Raw genomic sequence first — 16,961 nt, forward strand, 5'->3', positions numbered from 1 at the left:
GGGAGGTGCTGCTGGGTCAACTGGAAAGTCTACATGCATGGTGAAAACGAACGTGGGATGCTTTGATCGTTTGTTTTGTTGTGCTAATGCACTTCCAAAGCCCTTGCTTTAGTGGGACTTTGCCATAGGCTATCCTGACACTCTAATTTCCCCCTGTCCATAAACTTGGTGACCTACTGCATCAATCAGTGTGCCTAGCACTGACAGGGCCAAAGCTCTGTAGTGCATGGCATACAAGTGGGAACATGGCTCTTGAAGGAACATTGCTGTGACTCGAGGCGTACATATGCCCTGAGCCTGACCACTGGTCTGTGCTCGCTACGGTGGCACATATACTAAAATTGGATCGATACAGAGAAGATTAGCATGGCCCCTGCGAAAGGATGACACGCAAATCCGTGAAGCGCTCCATATTGCTGTTTTAGTGCGTGGGTAAAAGTACAGAAATGAAAAAAGACAAAAGGCTTTTCACGATTCCAAATGGTGCATGAGGATGGGTTTAGCAAATCGTGGGAGGTGCTACTGGGTCAACTGGAAAGTCTACATGCATGGTGAAAACGAATGTGGGATGCTTTGATCGTTTGTTTTGTTGTGCAACCAATGCACTTCCAAAGCCTTTGCTTTAGTGGGACTTTGCCATAGGCTAACCTGACACTCTAATTTCCCCAGTCTTTAAACTTGGTGACCTACTGCATCAATCAGTGTGCCTAGCACTGACAGGACCAAAGCTCTGTAGAGCACGGCATACAAGTGGGAACATGGCTCTCCAGGTCCCACCACCTTGGAGGAACATTGCTGGGACTCGAGGCGTACATATGCCCTGAGCCTGACCGCTGATCTGTGCTCGCTACGGTGGCACATATACTAAAATTGCATCGATACAGAGAAGATTAGCATGGCCCCTGCGAAAGGATGACACGCAAATCCGTGAAGCGCTCCATATTGCTGTTTTAGTGCGTGGGTAAAAGTACAGAAATGAAAAAAGACAAAAGGCTTTTCACGTTTCCAAATGGTGCATGAGGATGGAGGTGCTGCTGGGTCAACTGGAAAGTCTACATGCATGGTGAAAACGAATGTGGGATGCTTTGATCATTTGTTTTGTTGTGCTAATGCACTTCCAAAGCCCTTGCTTTAGTGGGACTTTGCCATAGGCTATCCTGACACTCTAATTTCCCCCTGTCCATAAACTTGGTGACCTACTGCATCAATCAGTGTGCCTAGCACTGACAGGGCCAAAGCTCTGTAGTGCACGGCATACAAGTGGGAACATGGCTCTCCAGGTCCCACCACCTTGGAGGAACATTGCTGGGACTCGAGGCGTACATATGCCCTGAGCCTCTCCACTCGTCTGTGCTTGCTACGGTGGCACATATACTAAAATTGGATCGATACAGAGAAGATTAGCATGGCCCCTGCGAAAAGGAACCTGATGGATCTTCTCTGTCCCCACCCTGTGGCCCCCAGCAGTCCTCTCGAAGTCACATGGCCTTAGACTGCAAGGTAGTGACCCCTGAACCCCATTGGTGTCACCTGTGGCTTAGAAGGATGCTCATGCTTGTTGAAATTAAACAAATTACCCAATATGGTAAAAAATCAAAGGCGGGAACTGGCATAATTAGCCATGTGCTTTCTGGGGTATGACAGGTGCATATTAATTAGCCATGTGCTGTAGAATGCTCTCATTGTATATCATTTATTACATAATTTGAAAAAGAAAATCCATTTTAAATGAATTGAGTAACATATAATAATAAGTATTATTTTTTAATAAATGTATTACATTATATTCAAATATAATTGTATGTTTATTTGCAACATAACTAAATATAGCTTTTTTGAATTGCATGTCAGTTAGATAAAATGTTTTTATGATTGGAACTTATATTTGACACCTTTTAAGAAATAAAATATTTTAAAAGTTCAATAATAAACATACTGAAATATTGACTTTTAAATGTTTTAGAATTTTGTCAATTATATTGACCGCAATGTTCAGGTAACTTATTTATTAATATTAAATAACACATAATAAAATATTTAAACAACTGATTAAACTAAATATAGTACCTAAAGTATTAGGTTGTAGGATATAAGAAATATTACATTAAAATACTTTCAAATTTAAATTTCAGGCATTGATATTTAAATAGGTTTGTCATTTTTTTTAAAGTTTAATAAATTATTTAAAAATTCAATTAAATATATTTTAAAATATTTCATTTACATCAATGTTTACAGTTATATTTACATATACACATATTTTTAGGTGTTACTGCATTTACATTGAACATTTACTTAAGTTTAATTTACAATATAATTTTATACCATTTTATTTTAACTGTTAGCTAAACTACAGTTTATAACTTGTTTATGAATAATATACAGAACCCTAATATTACCATCCTTTAAATTACACAATGATAACATTAAAGCAACCACATGAATATGTGTACGCAGTGTATTTTTGGAAGTTTAATTTTATCCTTCAACTCTTGTTTGCAATAAATGAATAGAAAACAATTATGTAAAGTGTAATATAAATATTGTGTAAAGTTATTCAAGTCACAACAGATAACTCACTCTTGGGACACTGTAGCTACTGAACAAATATCTTTAAAAAAAAAAGCTGAAATGTACACAGAGATTAGAAATAAAATAGAAAAATGTTTATTTACACAAAATAACTAAGTATTTATACTTTTAACATATTAGGGCAGTACAATATAGCATAAAATTATTTTATTATCACAACAGTTTATGCAATATTTAAAAAAAAAAAAAATCACAAACATATGATAAATTATTATTTTATAAACTACCTTCCCAGTAGTTGCTGCTCGGCTATTTGCTAGAGCAGCTCAAAGCATAACCCAGAGCTGTAAATAAACACTAATAGCAGAAGTTAAGAAGAAAAAAGAAAATGACAACAGCCAATCAGAGTCTGAATATCTTGCTTATTTGTTTTAAAGACTAAATGTTTGCACCTTTACAGTGTTTTTAGACTTAGACTTAATTTTTAGAATTAGTTATTTGCATCTGAACAATATCTTTTAACTATTTAATATTATTAAGTAAATGATTTAATAACACAGATAAAATAATGCATTTTTGAATGGAATTGTTATTTTAGAAATAATAGCAATTTCTATGCTGTCATAAATGTTATTTTAGAAATAATAGCAGTTTTTATGCTATCATAAAGCCCTACAACTTGTACATGTATATTTATATTTGTTTTATACAAAATAAACATTTATCTTGCTTAGTTGTTTTAAAGACTAAATGTTTGCACCTTGACAGTGTTATTAGACTTATAACTTTTAGAATTAGAGTTAATTGCATCTGAACAATATCTTTCAACCACTTAATATTATTAAGTAAATGATTTAATAACAGAAAAAAAATCATTTGTCTAGGAAAATGTTATTTTAGAAATAATCGCGTTTTTCTATGCTATCATAAAGCCCTAAAACATATACATGTATATATCTATTTTTTGTCAAACAAAATAAACATTTACAACAAAGCTTGTCGTCTTTATAGTCTGTTTTGTCTCCTTTTTTAACTTCCTCTTTCCACTGCACCGCTTTATAAATCGCGCTTCCTGGAGGTCCCGCCCAGCGGCCAATCGGAGCGCACGTTCAGTGGAACTTTCTCAAAAGAGCCAACGGCACGCTACATGACATGACCAAATTCGGAAGCACGCTTTGTGGAACTTTCCGTCGACCAATCCCGAGCCAGACGTCGGGCCAATCAGGAAGAAGGGAAAGTGGAACTGTGGAACGGGAAGGGAACCGAAGATTCTCCCGCAAGAGGCGAAAGGATGACACGCAAATCCGTGAAGCGCTCCATATTGCTGTTTTAGTGCGTGGGTAAAAGTACAGAAATGAAAAAAGACAAAAGACTTTTCACGATTCATATTGGTGCATGAGGATGGGTTTAGCAAATCGTGGGAGGTGCTGCTGGGTCAACTGGAAAGTCTACATGCATGGTGAAAACGAATGTGGGATGCTTTGATCGTTTGTTTTGTTGTGCAACCAATGCACTTCCAAAGCCCTTGCTTTAGTGGGACTTTGCCATAGGCTATCCTGACACTCTAATTTCCCCCTGTCCATTAACTTGGTGACCTACTGCATCAATCAGTGTGCCTAGCACTGACAGGGCCAAAGCTCTGTAGTGCACGGCATACAAGTGGGAACATGGCTCTCCAGGTCCCACCACCATGGAGGAACATTGCTGGGACTCGAGGCGTACATATGCCCTGAGCCTGACCACTGGTCTGTGCTCGCTACGGTGGCACATATACTAAAATTGGATCGATACAGAGAAGATTAGCATGGCCCCTGCGAAAGGATGACACGCAAATCCGTGAAGTGCTCCATATTGCTGTTTTAGTGCGTGGGTAAAAGTACAGAAATGAAAAAAGACAAAAGACTTTTCACGATTCCAAATGGTGCCTGAGGATGGGTTTAGAAAATCGTGGGAGGTGCTGCTGGGTCAACTGGAAAGTCTACATGCATGGTGAAAACGAACGTGGGATGCTTTGATCGTTTGTTTTGTTGTGCTAATGCACTTCCAAAGCCCTTGCTTTAGTGGGACTTTGCCATAGGCTATCCTGACACTCTAATTTCCCCAGTCTTTAAACTTGGTGACCTACTGCATCAATCAGTGTGCCTAGCACTGACAGGACCAAAGCTCTGTAGTGCACGGCATACAAGTGGGAACATGGCTCTCCAGGTCCCACCACCTTGGAGGAACATTGCTGGGACTCGAGGCGTACATATGCCCTGAGCCTGTCCACTCGTCTGTGCTCGCTACAGTGGCACATATACTAAAATTGGATCGATACAGAGAAGATTAGCATGGCCCCTGCGAAAGGATGACACGCAAATCCGTGAAGCGCTCCATATTGCTGTTTAGTGCGTGGGTAAAAGTACAGAAATGAAAAAAGACAAAAGACTTTTCACGATTCCAAATGGTGCATGAGGATGGGTTTAGCAAATCGTGGGAGGTGCTGCTGGGTCAACTGGAAAGTCTACATGCATGGTGAAAACGAACGTGGGATGCTTTGATCGTTTGTTTTGTTGTGCTAATGCACTTCCAAAGCCCTTGCTTTAGTGGGACTTTGCCATAGGCTATCCTGACACTCTAATTTCCCCCTGTCCATAAACTTGGTGACCTACTGCATCAATCAGTGTGCCTAGCACTGACAGGGCCAAAGCTCTGTAGTGCATGGCATACAAGTGGGAACATGGCTCTTGAAGGAACATTGCTGTGACTCGAGGCGTACATATGCCCTGAGCCTGACCACTGGTCTGTGCTCGCTACGGTGGCACATATACTAAAATTGGATCGATACAGAGAAGATTAGCATGGCCCCTGCGAAAGGATGACACGCAAATCCGTGAAGCGCTCCATATTGCTGTTTTAGTGCGTGGGTAAAAGTACAGAAATGAAAAAAGACAAAAGGCTTTTCACGATTCCAAATGGTGCATGAGGATGGGTTTAGCAAATCGTGGGAGGTGCTACTGGGTCAACTGGAAAGTCTACATGCATGGTGAAAACGAATGTGGGATGCTTTGATCGTTTGTTTTGTTGTGCAACCAATGCACTTCCAAAGCCTTTGCTTTAGTGGGACTTTGCCATAGGCTAACCTGACACTCTAATTTCCCCAGTCTTTAAACTTGGTGACCTACTGCATCAATCAGTGTGCCTAGCACTGACAGGACCAAAGCTCTGTAGTGCACGGCATACAAGTGGGAACATGGCTCTCCAGGTCCCACCACCTTGGAGGAACATTGCTGGGACTCGAGGCGTACATATGCCCTGAGCCTGACCGCTGATCTGTGCTCGCTACGGTGGCACATATACTAAAATTGCATCGATACAGAGAAGATTAGCATGGCCCCTGCGAAAGGATGACACGCAAATCCGTGAAGCGCTCCATATTGCTGTTTTAGTGCGTGGGTAAAAGTACAGAAATGAAAAAAGACAAAAGGCTTTTCACGTTTCCAAATGGTGCATGAGGATGGAGGTGCTGCTGGGTCAACTGGAAAGTCTACATGCATGGTGAAAACGAATGTGGGATGCTTTGATCATTTGTTTTGTTGTGCTAATGCACTTCCAAAGCCCTTGCTTTAGTGGGACTTTGCCATAGGCTATCCTGACACTCTAATTTCCCCCTGTCCATAAACTTGGTGACCTACTGCATCAATCAGTGTGCCTAGCACTGACAGGGCCAAAGCTCTGTAGTGCACGGCATACAAGTGGGAACATGGCTCTCCAGGTCCCACCACCTTGGAGGAACATTGCTGGGACTCGAGGCGTACATATGCCCTGAGCCTCTCCACTCGTCTGTGCTTGCTACGGTGGCACATATACTAAAATTGGATCGATACAGAGAAGATTAGCATGGCCCCTGCGAAAGGATGACACGCAAATCCGTGAAGCGCTCCATATTGCTGTTTTAGTGCGTGGGTAAAAGTACAGAAATGAAAAAAGACAAAAGGCTTTTCACGATTCCAAATGGTGCATGAGGATGGGTTTAGCAAATCGTGGGAGGTGCTGCTGGGTCAACTGTAAAGTCTACATGCATGGTGAAAACGAATGTGGGATGCTTTGATCGTTTGTTTTGTTGTGCAACCAATGCACTTCCAAAGCCCTTGCTTTAGTGGGACTTTGCCATAGGCTATCCTGACACTCTAATTTCCCCCTGTCCATAAACTTGGTGACCTACTGCATCAATCAGTGTGCCTAGCACTGACAGGGCCAAAGCTCTGTAGTGCACGGCATACAAGTGGGAACATGGCTCTCCAGGTCCCACCACCTTGGAGGAACATTGCTGGGACTCGAGGCGTACATATGCCCTGAGCCTGACTGCTGATCTGTGCTCGCTACGGTGGCACATATACTAAAATTGGATCGATACAGAGAAGATTAGCATGGCCCCTGCGAAAGGATGACACGCAAATCCGTGAAGCGCTCCATATTGCTGTTTTAGTGCGTGGGTAAAAGTACAGAAATGAAAAAAGACAAAAGACTTTTCACGATTTCAAATGGTGCATGAGGATGGGTTTAGCAAATCGTGGGAGGTGCTACTGGGTCAGCTGGAAAGTCTACATGCATGGTGAAAACGAACGTGGGATGCTTTGATCGTTTGTTTTGTTGTGCTAATGCACTTCCAAAGCCCTTGCTTTAGTGGGACTTTGCCATAGGCTATCCTGACACTCTAATTTCCCCCTGTCCATAAACTTGGTGACCTACTGCATCAATCAGTGTGCCTAGCACTGACAGGGCCAAAGCTCTGTAGTGCACGGCATACAAGTGGGAACATGGCTCTTCGGGTCCCACCACCTTGAAGGAACATTGCTGGGACTCGAGGCGTACATATGCCCTGAGCCTGACCGCTGGTCTGTGCTCGCTACGGTGGCACATATACTAAAATTGGATCGATACAGAGAAGATTAGCATGGCCCCTGCGAAAGGATGACACGCAAATCCGTGAAGCGCTCCATATTGCTGTTTTAGTGCGTGGGTAAAAGTACAGAAATGAAAAAAGACAAAAGGCTTTTCACGATTCCAAATGGTGCATGAGGATGGGTTTAACAATTCGTGGGAGGTGCTGCTGGGTCAACTGGAAAGTCTACATGCATGGTGAAAACGAATGTGGGATGCTTTGATCGTTTGTTTTGTTGTGCAACCAATGCACTTCCAAAGCCTTTGCTTTAGTGGGACTTTGCCATAGGCTAACCTGACACTCTAATTTCCATAGTCTTTAAACTTGGTGACCTACTGCATCAATCAGTGTGCCTAGCACTGACAGGACCAAAGCTCTGTAGTGCACGGCATACAAGTGGGAACATGGCTCTCCAGGTCCCACCACCTTGGAGGAACATTGCTGAGACTCGAGGCGTACAAATGCCCTGAGCCTGACCGCTGATCTGTGCTCGCTACGGTGGCACATATACTAAAATTGGATCGATACAGAGAAGATTAGCATGGCCCCTGGGAAAGGATGACACGCAAATACGTGAGGCGCTCCATGTTGCTGTTTTAGTGCGTGGGTAAAAGTACAGAAATGACAAAAGGCTTTTCACGATTCCAAATGGTGCATGAGGATGGGTTTAGCAAATCGTGGGAGGTGCTACTTGGTCAACTGGAAAGTCTACATGCATGGTGAAAACGAATGTGGGATGCTTTGATCGTTTGTTTTGTTGTGCAACCAATGCACTTCCAAAGCCTTTGCTTAAGTGGGACTTTGCCATAGGCTATCCTGACACTCTAATTTCCCCCTGTCCATAAACTTGGTGACCTACTGCATCAATCAGTGTGCCTAGCACTGACAGGGCCAAAGCTCTGTAGTGCACGGCATACAAGTGGGAACATGGCTCTCCGGTTCCCACCACCCTGGAGGAACATTGCTGGGACTCGAGGCGTACATATGCCCTGAGCCTGTCCACTCGTCTGTGCTCGCTACGGTGGCACATATACTAAAATTGGATTGATACAGAGAACATTAGTATGGCCCCGGCGAAAGGATGACACGCAAGTCCGTGAAGCGCTCCATATTGCTGGTTTAGTGCGTGGGTAAAAGTACAGAAATGAAAAAAGACTCCTTGGCCAAAGTTTAAGGGCTTCACTAGGAAGCTCTGGAAGGTGGGAGTGCTTCCTAAGCTGGTATTAAGCAGAAAATGGACCACTGCATGGAGACATCTAGGGTAGTGTGGCCGAGGGGTCTAAGGTGCTGGATTTAGGCTCGGCATCCTCTCTGCTTCCGTAAAATTGGGCAGAAAAGGGACCACTGCATGGAGTCATCTGGGATAGCGTAGCCAAGGGATCTGGCACTGGATTTAGGCTCCAGTCTCTTTGTGGGTGTGGGTTCGAATCCCAACCGTTGCCAGGCAGTCCTTTTAGGATGCTTGAGAATGACCTCTCTGCTTGAGCAAACAGACTTGCAAAGTGATACTGCACGCTTCAGCTCACATCCAAAAGTAGACTCCTTGGCCAAAGTTTAAGGGCTTCACTAGGAAACTCTGCGTCTTCTCTGCTGTTCTGCTTCCGTAAAATTGGGCAGAAAATGGACCACTGCATGGATACATCTAGGGTAGTGTGGCCGAGGGGTCTAAGGCGCTGGATTTAGGCTCCAGTCTCTTTGGAGGCGTGGGTTCGAATCCCACCGCTGCCAGACAGTCGTTTTAGGATGCTTGAGAATGACCTCTCTGCTTGAGCAAACAGACTTTCAAAGTAATACTGCATGCTTCCGCTCACATCCAAACGTAGACTCCTTGGCCAAAGTTGAAGAGCTTCTCAGTGAACGCTGGAAATGAGACCGTACATTTAAGTTGGCAACTAGTCAGTATAATGTGTTCTTTGAAACTCAAGGCAGACTCGTTGGTGTGACAGCAACTCATCCCCAAGCTCGAATCTGCTCAGGAGCAAGTGTCTTTCCCACGATTAGATTGCAGCATTTTGAAGTCTCTCTCTTTTATTGCTCCTTTTAGCAAGAGCACCCTATTGAAACAGGAACAGTAAAGATTCACAATTAGAGTAGTAATACTCTATAACTGGATTTGAATATAATAACAACAATTTGGGGTCTGCTGTGATGGAATCAGTAACTCACTCTTTTGTGAAATAACAGTTACCTTGTAATCAGGTGCTTAAATGCATTGCAGCTGACTGCCGTTTGGAGTAGACGTCAAATGCCTTGAGGTTTGCTCTAATAGAGACAGAACTGTGGTTGACAGGAAGGTGGGAGTGCTTCCTAAGCTGGTATTAAGCAGCTCTCTTTCTTTGTGGAGGAGCTCCAGCAATGCATGGCCAAATTCAACTGATTTCCCAGCGCTGTTGCGCTTCTTGAAACAATTTGGTGCAAAAACTGCTCAGGGAAAGCAGCTTGGCAAGGTAGCGTGGCCGAGCGGTCTAAGGCGCTGGATTAAGGCTCCAGTCTGTTCGGGGGCGTGGGTTCGAATCCCACCGCTGCCAGGCAGTCCTTTTAGGATGCTTGAGAATGACCTCTCTGCTTGAGCAAACAGACTTGCAAAGTAATACTGCATGCTTCTGCTCACATCCAAACGTAGACTCCTTGGCCAAACTTGAAGGGCTTCACTAGGAAGCTCGGCGTCCTCTCTGCTTCCGTAAAATTGGGCAGAAAAGGGACCACTGCATGGAGTCATCTGGGAGAGCGTAGCCAAGGGATCTAAAGCGCTGGATTTAGGCTCCAGTCTCTTTGTGGGTGTGGGTTCGAATCCCATCCGTTGCCAGGCAGTCCTTTTAGGATGCTTGAGAATGACCTCTCTGCTTGAGCAAACAGACTTGCAAAGTGATACTGCACGCTTCAGCTCACATCCAAATGTAGACTTCAAATGCCTTGAGGTTTGCTCAAATAGAGACAGTACTGTGGTTGACAGGAAGGTGGGAGTGCTTCCTAAGCTGGTATTAAGCAGCTCTCTTTCTTTGTGGAGGAGCTCCAGCAATGCATGGCCAAATTCAACTGATTTCCCAGCGCTGTTGCGCTTCTTGAAACAATTTGGTGCAAAAACTGCTCAGGGAAAGCAGCTTGGCAAGGTAGCGTGGCCGAGCGGTCTAAGGCGCTGGATTAAGGCTCCAGTCTCTTCGGGGGCGTGGGTTCGAATCCCACCGCTGCCAGGCAGTCCTTTTAGGATGCTTGAGAATGACCTCTCTGCTTGAGCAAACAGACTTGCAAAGTAATTCTGCATGCTTCCACTCACATCCAAACGTAGACTCCTTGGCCAAACTTGAAGGGCTTCACTAGGAAGCTCGGCGTCCTCTCTGCTTCCGTAAAATTGGGCAGAAAAGGGACCACTGCATGGAGTCATCTGGGATAGCGTAGCCAAGGGATCTAAAGCGCTGGATTTAGGCTCCAGTCTCTTTGTGGGTGTGGGTTCGAATCCCATCCGTTGCCAGGCAGTCCTTTTAGGATGCTTGAGAATGACCTCTCTGCTTGAGCAAACAGACTTGCAAAGTGATACTGCACGCTTCAGCTCACATCCAAATGTAGACTTCAAATGCCTTGAGGTTTGCTCAAATAGAGACAGTACTGTGGTTGACAGGAAGGTGGGAGTGCTTCCTAAGCTGGTATTAAGCAGCTCTCTTTCTTTGTGGAGGAGCTCCAGCAATGCATGGCCAAATTCAACTGATTTCCCAGCGCTGTTGCGCTTCTTGAAACAATTTGGTGCAAAAACTGCTCAGGGAAAGCAGTTTGGCAAGGTAGCGTGGCCGAGCGGTCTAAGGCGCTGGATTAAGGCTCCAGTCTCTTCGGGAGGGTGGGTTCGAATCCCACCGCTGCCAGGCAGTCCTTTTAGGATGCTTGAGAATGACCTCTCTGCTTGAGCAAACAGACTTGCAAAGTAATACTGCATGCTTCCGCTCACATCCAAACGTAGACTCCTTGGCCAAAGTTGAAGGGCTTCACTAGGAAGCTCGGCATCCTCTCTGCTTCCGTAAAATTGGGCAGAAAAGGGACCACTGCATGGAGTCATCTGGGATAGCGTAGCCAAGGGATCTAAAGCACTGGATTTAGGCTCCAGTCTCTTTGTGGGTGTGGGTTCGAATCCCAATCGTTGCCAGGCAGTCCTTTTAGGATGCTTGAGAATGACCTCTCTGCTTGAGCAAACAGACTTGCAAAGTGATACTGCACGCTTCAGCTCACATCCAAATGTAGACTCCTTGGCCAAAGTTTAAGGGCTTCACTAGGAAGCTCTGCGTCTTCTCTGCTGTTCTGCTTCCGTAAAATTGGGCAGAAAATGGACCACTGCATGGATACATCTAGGGTAGTGTGGCCGAGGGGTCTAAGGCGCTGGATTTAGGCTCCAGTCTCTTTGGAGGCGTGGGTTCGAATCCCACCGCTGCCAGACAGTCGTTTTAGGATGCTTGAGAACGACCTCTCTGCTTGAGCAAACAGACTTTCAAAGTAATACTGCATGCTTCCGCTCACATCCAAACGTAGACTCCTTGGCCAAAGTTGAAGAGCTTCTCAGTGAACGCTGGAAATGAGACCGTACATTTAAGTTGGCAACTAGTCAGTATAATGTGTTCTTTGAAACTCAAGGCAGACTCGTTGGTGTGACAGCAACACATCCCCAAGCTCGAATCTGCTCAGGAGCAAGTGTCTTTCCCACGATTAGATTGCAGCATTTTGAAGTCTCTCTCTTTTATTGCTCCTTTTAGCAAGAGCACCCTATTGAAACAGGAACAGTAAAGATTCACAATTAGAGTAGTAATACTCTATAACTGGATTTGAATATAATAACAACAATTTGGGGTCTGCTGTGATGGAATCAGTAACTCACTCTTTTGTGAAATAACAGTTACCTTGTAATCAGGTGCTTAAATGCATTGCAGCTGACTGCCGTTTGGAGTAGACTTCAAATGCCTTGAGGTTTGCTCTAATAGAGACAGAACTGTGGTTGACAGGAAGGTGGGAGTGCTTCCTAAGCTGGTATTAAGCAGCTCTCTTTCTTTGTGGAGGAGCTCCAGCAATGCATGGCCAAATTCAACTGATTTCCCAGCGCTGTTGCGCTACTTGACACAAGTTGGTCCAAAAACTGCTCAGGGAATGCAGCTTGGCAAGGTAGCGTGGCCGAGCGGTCTAAGGCGCTGGATTAAGGCTCCAGTCTCTTCGGGGGCGTAGGTTCGAATCCCACCGCTGCCAGGCAGTCCTTTTAGGATGCTTGAGAATGACCTCTCTGCTTGAGCAAACAGACTTGCAAAGTAATTCTGCATGCTTCCACTCACATCCAAACATAGACTCCTTGGCCAAACTTGAAGGGCTTCACTAGGAAGCTCGGCGTCCTCTCTGCTTCCGTAAAATTGGGCAGAAAAGGGACCACTGCATGGAGTCATCTGGGAGAGCGTAGCCAAGGGATCTAAAGCGCTGGATTTAGGCTCCAGTCTCTTTGTGGGTGTGGGTTCGAATCCCATCCGTTGCCAGGCAGTCCTTTTAGGATGCTTGAGAATGACCTCTCTGCTTGAGCAAACAGACTTGCAAAGTGATACTGCACGCTTCAGCTCACATCCAAATGTAGACTTCAAATGCCTTGAGGTTTGCTCAAATAGAGACAGTACTGTGGTTGACAGGAAGGTGGGAGTGCTTCCTAAGCTGGTATTAAGCAGCTCTCTTTCTTTGTGGAGGAGCTCCAGCAATGCATGGCCAAATTCAACTGATTTCCCAGCGCTGTTGCGCTTCTTGAAACAATTTGGTGCAAAAACTGCTCAGGGAAAGCAGCTTGGCAAGGTAGCGTGGCCGAGCGGTCTAAGGCGCTGGATTAAGGCTCCAGTCTGTTCGGGGGCGTGGGTTCGAATCCCACCGCTGCCAGGCAGGCCTTTTAGGATGCTTGAGAATGACCTCTCTGCTTGAGCAAACAGACTTGCAAAGTAATTCTGCATGCTTCCACTCACATCCAAACGTAGACTCCTTGGCCAAACTTGAAGGGCATCACTAGGAAGCTCGGCGTCCTCTCTGCTTCCGTAAAATTGGGCAGAAAAGGGACCACTGCATGGAGTCATCTGGGATAGCGTAGCCAAGGGATCTAAAGCGCTGGATTTAGGCTCCAGTCTCTTTGTGGGTGTGGGTTCGAATCCCATCCGCTGCCAGGCAGTCCTTTTAGGATGCTTGAGAATGACCTCTCTGCTTGAGCAAACAGACTTGCAAAGTAATACTGCACGCTTCAGCTTACATCCAAATGTAGACTCCTTGGCCAAAGTTTAAGGGCTTCACTAGGAAGCTCTGCGTCTTCTCTGCTGTTCTGCTTCCGTAAAATTGGGCAGAAAAGGGACCACTGCATGGAGTCATCTGGGATAGCGTAGCCAAGGGATCTAAAGCGCTGGATTTAGGCTCCAGTCTCTTTGTGGGTGTGGGTTCGAATCCCATCCGCTGCCAGGCAGTCCTTTTAGGATGCTTGAGAATGACCTCTCTGCTTGAGCAAACAGACTTGCAAAGTGATACTGCACGCTTCAGCTCACATCCAAATGTAGACTCCTTGGCCAAAGTTTAAGGGCTTCACTAGGAAGCTCTGCGTCTTCTCTGCTGTTCTGCTTCCGTAAAATTGGGCAGAAAATGGACCACTGCATGGAGACAACTAGGGTAGTGTGGCCGAGGGGTCTAAGGCGCTGGATTTAGGCTCCAGTCTCTTTGGAGGCGTGGGTTCGAATCCCACCGCTGCCAGATGTGGTTTTAAACATGGACAAACTGCTTGAGTGCGTGCGCGTTCTCAGTGAACGCTGGAAATGAGAGCGTACATTTAAGTTGGCGACTAGTCAGTATAATGTGTTCTTTGAAACTCAAGGCAGACTCGTTGGTGTGACAGCAACACATCCCCAAGCTCGAATCTGCTCAGGAGCAAGTGTCTTTCCCACGATTAGATTGCAGCAATTTGAAGTCTCTCTCTTTTATTGCTCCTTTTAGCAAGAGCACCCTATTGAAACAGGAACAGTAAAGATTCACAATTAGAGTAGTAATACTCTATAACTGGATTTGAATATAATAACAACAATGTGGGGTCTGCTGTGATGGAATCAGTAACTCACTCTTTTGTGAAATAACAGTTACCTTGTAATCAGGTGCTTAAATGCATCGCAGCTGACTGCCGTTTGGAGTAGACTTCAAATGCCTTGAGGTTTGCTCTAATAGAGACAGAACTGTGGTTGACAGGAAGGTGGGAGTGCTTCCTAAGCTGGTATTAAGCAGCTCTCTTTCTTTGTGGAGGAGCTCCAGCAATGCATGGCCAAATTCAACTAATTTGCCAGTGCTGTTGCGCTTCTTGAAACAAGTTGGTGCGAAAACTGCTCAGGGAAAGCAGCTTGGCAAGGTAGTGTGGCCGAGTGTTCTAAGGCGCTGGATTTAGGCTCCAGTCTCTTTGGAGGCGTGGGTTCGAATCCCACCGCTGCCAGGCAGTCATTTTAGGATGCTTGAGAATGACCTCTCTGCTTGAGCAAACAGACTTGCAAAGTAATACTGCATGCTTCCGCTCACATCCAAACGTAGACTCCTTGGCCAAACTTGAAGGGCTTCTCAGTGAACGCTGGAAATGAGAGCGTACATTTAAGTTGGCAACTAGTCAGTATAATGTGTTCTTTGAAACTCAAGGCAGACTCGTTGGTGTGACAGCAACACATCCCCAAGCTCGAATCTGCTCAGGAGCAAGTGTCTTTCCCACGATTAGATTGCAGCATTTTGAAGTCTCTCTCTTTTATTGCTCCTTTTAGCAAGAGCACCCTATTGAAACAGGAACAGTAAAGATTCACAATTAGAGTAGTAATACTCTATAACTGGATTTGAATATAATAACAACAATGTGGGGTCTGCTGTGATGGAATCAGTAACTCACTCTTTTGTGAAATAACAGTTACCTTGTAATCAGGTGCTTAAATGCATCGCAGCTGGCTGCCGTTTGGAGTAGACTTCAAATGCCTTGAGGTGTGCTCAAATAGAGACAGTACTGTGGTTGACAGGAAGGTGGGAGTGCTTCCTAAGCTGGTATTAAGCAGCTCTCTTTCTTTGTGGAGGAGCTCCAGCAATGCATGGCCAAATTTAACTGATTTGCCAGTGCTGTTGCGCTTCTTGAAACAAGTTGGTGCAAAAACTGCTCAGAGAAAGCAGCTTGGCAAGGTAGTGTGGCCGAGTGGTCTAAGGTGCTGGATTAAGGCTCCAGTCTCTTTGGGGGCGTGGGTTCGAATCCCACTGCTGCCAGACAGTCCTTTTAGGATGCTTGAGAATGACCTCTCTGCTTGAGCAAACAGACTTGCAAAATGATACTGCACGCTTCTGCTCGTAGTAGTCTAAGGCGCTGGATTTAGGCTCCAGTCTCTTTGGGGGCGTGGGTTCGAATCCCACAGCTGCCAGATGTGGTTTTAAACGTGGACAAACTGTTTGAGTGTGTGTGTGAGTCTCAGTGAATGCTGGAAATGAGAGAGTACATTTAAGTTGGCAACTAGTCAGTATAATGTGTGCTTTGAAACTCACGGCAGACTTGTTGGTGTGACAGCAACACATCCCCAAGCTCGAATCTGCTCAGGAGCAAGTGTCTTTCCCACGATTAGATTGCAGCATCTTAACAAAGTCTGCACTGGAAGTCTTTCTCTGCCATTGCTCCTTGTAGCAAGAGCACCCTGTTGAAACAGGAACAGTAAAGATTCACAATTACAGTAGTAATACAGTGGGGAATAAACCAGAGTCAAGAGATGTGTTGATTATGTGAGTTAGTGTTGGTATGACTTTCTGACACAGAAGTGAAAATAGCCTCACCATTTACTTTCCATTGTGTGGTTTTAAACCTTGATGAGTTTCTTGATTCTCTTGAGGACAAAATAAGATATTGTGATAAAAATGCTGGCTTACTTTGTGTTCCAGAAGACAGGAAATGTTTAAAACCACATGATGGAGAGTAAATGGTTAGCTCATTTTAATATTTAGGGTAAACATCCATTTCATGCTTGCCACTTTAAGCCTTCATACTAAAGTTCACTTTTTTGTTCTTTTTTGAAGACCTGATAGTGCTGAAAGAACAGACACATCAATGGAATGAAATGGAAGAGAAACAACAAGAAATAACCACTGATGAAAAACCCACACTCACTAAAAAGACTTCATCACACGGAAAACCTCGGAAATCCAAGTCTAGGTGTGATTTCAGCTGTAAACAGAGTAGAAAGAGTTTTAGTCAAAAGCCAAACCTTGACCACACTAGGGAGAAACCTTACACCTGCAAACAGTATGAAAAAAGCTTCTATAATACAGGAAACTTAAAAGTGCACATGAGAATTCACACTGGAGAGAGGCTCTACTCTTGCCCTCAGTGTGGAAAGAGTTGTAAGCAAAATGGCAACCTTGAAGTTCACATGAGAACTCACACTGGAGAGAGAAGCTTTATTTGCACGCAGTGTGGGAAAGGTTTTTCTCAAAAACAAAACCTTACCATCCACATGAGGATTCACACTGGAGA

At 44.8% G+C, this 16,961-nt stretch overlaps 1 protein-coding gene, 1 long non-coding RNA gene, 21 other non-coding genes and 1 pseudogene across 29 annotated transcripts in view; 23 read left to right on the forward strand and 1 right to left on the reverse strand.

The window, feature by feature from the left end:
- Positions 1–16,961, reverse strand: part of LOC147845236 (uncharacterized) — a 934,973-nt gene that overhangs the window by 509,507 nt on the left and 408,505 nt on the right. The gene's annotated exons all lie outside the window — the stretch shown is intronic.
- Positions 312–418, forward strand: LOC137494771 (U6 spliceosomal RNA). Its single transcript, XR_015484746.1, has one exon. It is a non-coding gene; the product is annotated as a U6 spliceosomal RNA (small nuclear RNA).
- Positions 444–12,615, forward strand: LOC141381962 (uncharacterized). Its single transcript, XR_015484542.2, has 4 exons — positions 444–516; positions 1,029–1,414; positions 3,816–8,753; positions 10,880–12,615. It is a non-coding gene; the product is annotated as an uncharacterized LOC141381962 (long non-coding RNA).
- LOC137494919 (U6 spliceosomal RNA) lies at positions 841–947 on the forward strand. The gene has a single exon (XR_015484992.1). It is a non-coding gene; the product is annotated as a U6 spliceosomal RNA (small nuclear RNA).
- Positions 1,351–1,424, forward strand: LOC137495120 (U6 spliceosomal RNA; annotated as a pseudogene).
- LOC137494535 (U6 spliceosomal RNA) lies at positions 4,282–4,388 on the forward strand. The gene has a single exon (XR_015487782.1). It is a non-coding gene; the product is annotated as a U6 spliceosomal RNA (small nuclear RNA).
- Positions 4,808–4,914, forward strand: LOC137494891 (U6 spliceosomal RNA). The gene has a single exon (XR_015484936.1). It is a non-coding gene; the product is annotated as a U6 spliceosomal RNA (small nuclear RNA).
- On the forward strand, positions 5,318–5,424 carry LOC137494769 (U6 spliceosomal RNA). The gene has a single exon (XR_015484747.1). It is a non-coding gene; the product is annotated as a U6 spliceosomal RNA (small nuclear RNA).
- LOC137494917 (U6 spliceosomal RNA) lies at positions 5,847–5,953 on the forward strand. Its single transcript, XR_015484993.1, has one exon. It is a non-coding gene; the product is annotated as a U6 spliceosomal RNA (small nuclear RNA).
- LOC137494864 (U6 spliceosomal RNA) lies at positions 6,357–6,463 on the forward strand. The gene has a single exon (XR_015484850.1). It is a non-coding gene; the product is annotated as a U6 spliceosomal RNA (small nuclear RNA).
- On the forward strand, positions 6,887–6,993 carry LOC137494768 (U6 spliceosomal RNA). The gene has a single exon (XR_015489520.1). It is a non-coding gene; the product is annotated as a U6 spliceosomal RNA (small nuclear RNA).
- On the forward strand, positions 7,414–7,520 carry LOC137494767 (U6 spliceosomal RNA). The gene has a single exon (XR_015484748.1). It is a non-coding gene; the product is annotated as a U6 spliceosomal RNA (small nuclear RNA).
- LOC137495023 (U6 spliceosomal RNA) lies at positions 7,943–8,049 on the forward strand. The gene has a single exon (XR_015485108.1). It is a non-coding gene; the product is annotated as a U6 spliceosomal RNA (small nuclear RNA).
- LOC137495082 (U6 spliceosomal RNA) lies at positions 8,466–8,572 on the forward strand. The gene has a single exon (XR_015485179.1). It is a non-coding gene; the product is annotated as a U6 spliceosomal RNA (small nuclear RNA).
- On the forward strand, positions 9,103–9,184 carry trnal-uag (transfer RNA leucine (anticodon UAG)). Its single transcript has one exon. It is a non-coding gene; the product is annotated as a tRNA-Leu (tRNA).
- trnal-aag (transfer RNA leucine (anticodon AAG)) lies at positions 9,903–9,984 on the forward strand. The gene has a single exon. It is a non-coding gene; the product is annotated as a tRNA-Leu (tRNA).
- trnal-aag (transfer RNA leucine (anticodon AAG)) lies at positions 10,566–10,647 on the forward strand. Its single transcript has one exon. It is a non-coding gene; the product is annotated as a tRNA-Leu (tRNA).
- trnal-aag (transfer RNA leucine (anticodon AAG)) lies at positions 11,229–11,310 on the forward strand. Its single transcript has one exon. It is a non-coding gene; the product is annotated as a tRNA-Leu (tRNA).
- trnal-uag (transfer RNA leucine (anticodon UAG)) lies at positions 11,792–11,873 on the forward strand. Its single transcript has one exon. It is a non-coding gene; the product is annotated as a tRNA-Leu (tRNA).
- trnal-aag (transfer RNA leucine (anticodon AAG)) lies at positions 12,592–12,673 on the forward strand. Its single transcript has one exon. It is a non-coding gene; the product is annotated as a tRNA-Leu (tRNA).
- trnal-aag (transfer RNA leucine (anticodon AAG)) lies at positions 13,255–13,336 on the forward strand. The gene has a single exon. It is a non-coding gene; the product is annotated as a tRNA-Leu (tRNA).
- Positions 14,104–14,185, forward strand: trnal-uag (transfer RNA leucine (anticodon UAG)). The gene has a single exon. It is a non-coding gene; the product is annotated as a tRNA-Leu (tRNA).
- Positions 14,828–14,909, forward strand: trnal-uag (transfer RNA leucine (anticodon UAG)). The gene has a single exon. It is a non-coding gene; the product is annotated as a tRNA-Leu (tRNA).
- On the forward strand, positions 15,628–15,709 carry trnal-aag (transfer RNA leucine (anticodon AAG)). Its single transcript has one exon. It is a non-coding gene; the product is annotated as a tRNA-Leu (tRNA).

This window comes from Danio rerio, chromosome 4 (assembly GCF_052040795.2).
Source record: "Danio rerio strain M-AB ecotype USA chromosome 4, GRCz13ab, whole genome shotgun sequence".
Taxonomy (NCBI): Eukaryota; Metazoa; Chordata; class Actinopteri; order Cypriniformes; family Danionidae; genus Danio; species Danio rerio.